The sequence below is a fragment of the Babylonia areolata genome, chromosome 5, assembly GCF_041734735.1.
Source record: "Babylonia areolata isolate BAREFJ2019XMU chromosome 5, ASM4173473v1, whole genome shotgun sequence".
Classification (NCBI taxonomy): Eukaryota; Metazoa; Mollusca; class Gastropoda; order Neogastropoda; family Buccinidae; genus Babylonia; species Babylonia areolata.
Genome location: NC_134880.1, coordinates 27,627,351 through 27,632,350, shown reverse-complemented (window position 1 = coordinate 27,632,350; position 5,000 = coordinate 27,627,351). Strand labels below are relative to the sequence as shown.

Here is a 5,000-nt window from a genome sequence, read left to right as displayed (position 1 = left end):
CATTATACCATTGTGCCATGCACAAATAATCTAGATTAAGAAGAATAAATCTTTTGAATTATACATTAAATCATTTGACTCTCAGATATCAAGCTGTTGCACAGTACGGGGCTGAATTACGGGGTCTCTATGAATCAGCAAATCTTTATATATATATATATATATATATATATATATATATATATATATATACAGAGAGAGGGAGAGAGAGAGACAGAGGGTGTTTGTGTGTTTGTGTGTGTGTGTGTGTGTATTCATTTATTTATTTATCTATTTGCTTTTGAAGAAATTTCATGGGGTGACAATGCAAGTGCAAAATGGTTTGATTTGAACTGATTTGATTTGATTTGAATTTCTGCTGAAAAAAAAAGAAGAAAAACTCGATACCCAATAATTTATATTTGATTTGTAACTTTACTTACATCCAGCCCTCAAGTCAAAGAAACTATAAAGTATAGAAAGTAAAACCAAGAGGAAAAAGGAGAGGAGAGAGACAGAGACAGAGACAAAGACAGATACAGAGAGGCAGACACACAGACAAAGGGGTGGGATAGATAGATAGATAGATAGATAGACAGACAGAAAGGGTGATATTATTGTGGAGTGTCTTTGGTTATGTACACTACTGATCATCATTTGGCCCGTTGCCATCAGTCCTTTGGATTTATCAGTCAACCGAGAAGTTGGTAGACGTCTCCTTGAGGAACTGAACTGAACTGAACTTGACGCAGTGAGCGAATTGAATTGATGGGACTTAGTCAAGTTAGTGCCCTGTTGTAACTCTGTTTGGATGACCGGTTTAGTGCGGTCAGTTGACTCATTGACTCTTCTCGATTACTTCAGTGTGCAAATGACTGCATGTTTGATATGATTAATCCTTTATTTACTGATAATTGATTGACGAAGCAGTGAATGCATGGTTGTAAAAACTTGAATGTTATTGAAAATGATTCTGATTTATCAATTGCACAAGCACAGGGCACGCACACACACACACACACACACACACACACACACACACACGCACGCACGCACGCACGCACACACAAGAACGCACGCACACACACACACGCACGCACCCGCGCGCGCGCACACACACACACACACACACACACACACACACACACACACAACTCACTTTTGTTCCAAAATATATGCACAACAAGGGTCATTTCAAAGCACGGAATGGAAGAAAGGGACACATGTATTGTACCTTGCGGTGCGCGCTTGCGGACAGAGGATACCTTTGTGAGTTGCTGCTGAATCATTTTTTCCAGTTAGCATAATTATACTCTCTTTTCAAAGGAAGCACGCTGGCACAGAAAATAAGCATTTGTTTGTGTTTTGCTACCAGTGAATTTTGTCCTTTGTTTGTGTCTTTTTCATTGAATTACTTTTGTTTTCCACAAATGGTGCGGACACGTCGTAAAATCCGACGGGCTCCCAAAGACCATTCTGCAGGGCAGGCATCCAGCCACGCAACTAGTTGGAAAAGAGGGAGGCAAACGAAAATGTGGAAGGACAACATCCAAGAATGGACAGACCTGGATTTCCCAGATTCACAGAGAGCTGCGAGAGACAGGAACCGATGGAGAGAACTGGTCTGCAAATCATCTGCGGTGCACCGATGACCCTCTACTGGGTTATCATGGGATAGGTGAAGGTGGAGTGAATTTTGATTATCCTGATGCCTGTGTCATTGAACCGTTATTCCATACAGGTCTATTGGGCATTTCCTTGCTCTCCATCGCAGGCAAGATACTTGCCAGGATCCTACTAAACCGCCTCACAGCACACCTTGACCAAGGTCATTTGCCTGAGAGCCAATGTGGATTCCGGAAAGAGCGCGGAACCACCGACATGGTGTTTGCTGCAAGGCAGCTGCAAGAGAAATGTCAGGAGCAAAATGCTGATCTGTTCTCCACCTATGTCGACCTCACTAAGGCCTTCGACACCGTGAGTAGAGAGGGACTGTGGAAGATCATGGCCAAGTACGGATGCCCTCGGAAATTTATTTCCTTGGTCAGCCAATTCCATGAAGGCATGCAGGCTCGAGTCCAGGACAATGGCGAAACATCTGCTCCTTTTGCTGTCACAAATGGTGTCAAGCAAGGCTGCGTCCTGGCTCCAACGCTGTTCAGCCTCATGTTCTCTGCAATGCTTACTGATGCCTTCAGAGATGGCGATGTTGGAATCGGCCTAAAGTACCGAACAGATGGAAAGTTGTTTAACCTCAGAAGGCTTCAAGCAAAAACGAAGGTCATGACAGACATCATCAGAGACTTTTTGTTTGTTTATGATTGTGCCCTCAACGCTGGATCTGAAGCTGACATGCAACTCAGCGTCGACAAGTTTGCCACTGCCAGCAGGAACTTCGGCCTTACCATCAGCACAAGGAAACTGAAGTTCTCCATCAGCCAGCCCCAGGGAAACCCTACGTTGAGCCCAACATCACAGTCAACGGTCAGAGACTCAGTGCGGTGGAGCGGTTCATATACCTTGGCAGCACACTGTCACGAAATGCAACCATCGACGATGAAGTGAACGTCAGGATTGCAAGAGCAAGCGCAACTTTTGGCAGACTCAGTGCAAATGTCAGGAACAGAAGAGGCATTAGTCTTGAGACCAAGCTAAAGGTCTACAGAGCAGTAGTTCTCCCCACACTACTGTACGCCTGCGAAACTTGGACAGTGTACCAACGACATGCCAAGAAGCTGAACCACTTCCACACAACATGCCTCAGGAAGCTACTGAACATCAAGTGGCAAGACAGGACCCCAGACACAGAGGTGCTCGCAAAAGCCGCCCTTCCCAGCATCTTCACCATCCTGATGAAGTCCCAGCTTCGCTGGGCTGGACACGTGGCGCGCATGCCAGACCATCGGCTGCCCAAAAGGCTCTTCTATGGCGAGCTGCAACAAGGGAAGAGATCACACGGAGGTCAGAAGAAGCGCTCCAGAGATACTCTGAAAGTCTCTCTTAAAGCGTTTGATATCAACCCTGACTCCTGGGAGGAATCTGCAGCGGACCGTGACAAATGGCGCGCTGCTGTGCACAAAGGCTCCAAGTTGTGCGAGGCCAACAGGACTGCTGCAGCTGTTCAGAAGAGGCAGGCCAGAAAGTCACGGGCAAACAAGCTCCCTGACAATGATATGCCTGTCTTTGTCTGCCCCAACTGTCAGCGAACATTTCGTGCGCAGATTGGACTATTCAGCCATCTGCGCATTCACAGATAGATTCATGAGCATCCTCCCCCCCACCCCACCACCACCCTCCCCCATCCCCCAGCTGGATGACAACGATGGTCATCATCGATCTCTCGATGGACACACCACAATTGGCTTTATATGACCTGAAGTAGGTGTCTGCTGTACTATTAAATCTACTTCATTATGGTATAAAGGTACTGAAAAAAAAAATGATTCATCGTTTTCCAATCGACTGATTGGCTGGCTGATCGGCTCCTCTTCAAGGGGATGTGAGGTGGTGATGGTGGTGGTGTCAGCGTCAATTGTTGCTAGAGTGTGACATGATTTTTGGATTTTTGGTGTGCTTTCATATCTGTGAAACTGCATGTTTGGTGCATATCTGTTATGCATGTGTGGGTGTATGTGTGAATGTGTGTCTCCATGTTTTACATTTATTTGCTTATTTATCATCATTGTTGTCTTTATTTATTTATTTATTTATTATTATTACTACTACTACTACTACTACTTTTTTATATAATTATTATTTATTCATTTATTTATTTATGTACGCTTATAGTTGACTTCATCAAGTTTTTGCGCCTTATACATATTATTAGAAGTGGTAGTAGTATTTTTTTTATGTATTTATCTATTATTTATTCACCCCTTTTTTTTCTTCTTTTTTTTTTCTCAAGGCCTGACTAAGCACGTTGGGTTACGCTGCTGGTCAGGCATCTGCTTGGCAGATGTGGTGTAGCGTATATGGATTTGTCCGAACGCAGTGACGCCTCCTTGAGCTACTGAAACTGAAACTGTTGTTGTTGGATGGATAGTTCCGCTGCTGTTTTATTCGGATAGCTTGTTGGTGCAGTGCTTGTTCCATTGATTTTTTTTTAACTTACTGATTGTACGATTAATTGGATGGTTGATTTTGAGAGTGATTTTTTCTTGACTTAGTGACTGTACAATTAATTGGATGGTTTATTTTGAGAGTGTGATTTTTTCTTGACTTAGTGACTGTACAATTAATTGGATGGTTTATTTTGAGAGTGTGATTTTTTCTTGACTTAGTGACTGTACAATTAATTGGATGGTTTATTTTGAGAGTGTGATTTTTTTTCTTGAATTAGTGACTGTACAATTAATTGGATGGTTTATTTTGAGAGTGTGATTTTTTCTTGACTTAGTGACTGTACAATTAATTGGATGGTTTATTTTGAGAGTGATTTTTTCTTGACTTAGTGACTGTACAATTAATTGGATGGTTTATTTTGAGAGTGTGATTTTTTCTTGACTTCTTGATTTTACGATTGATTGGAGGGTTGAATATTGGATCATAAGTTACAAGTGCATTGGCGCATGTACATGCAAGCCTACACACACACACACACACACACACACACACACACACACACACACACACATACACACACACACACACACACACACACATACACACACACACACACACACACACACATACATACATACACGCACATGGACACACATACACACGCGCGCGCGCACACACACACACACACACACACACACACACACACACACACACACACACACAAGACAAGACAAGACAAGACAAGACAAGACAAGACAAGACAAAATTCTTTATTTCGAGGATAACAGATACACAATGGCGTGCCTTTTTTTTACATCCAGTCCCCGCCCAGTATAGGGTCTACACTACACAATAATCAATGAAAATTAAAGCATGGTTTTGATAGAAAGACATAATAGAGGGAGAGGCGTAAGAGGGAGAAAGAGAGAGAGACGCTTTGACGCTTTGACATTTTA

The 5,000-nt window shown here is 43.0% G+C and overlaps 1 protein-coding gene across 3 annotated transcripts in view; it reads right to left on the bottom strand.

The window, feature by feature from the left end:
* The window catches only part of LOC143282435 (putative amine oxidase [copper-containing]), a 26,904-nt gene that overhangs the window by 20,161 nt on the left and 1,743 nt on the right, over positions 1-5,000 (bottom strand). The gene's annotated exons all lie outside the window — the stretch shown is intronic.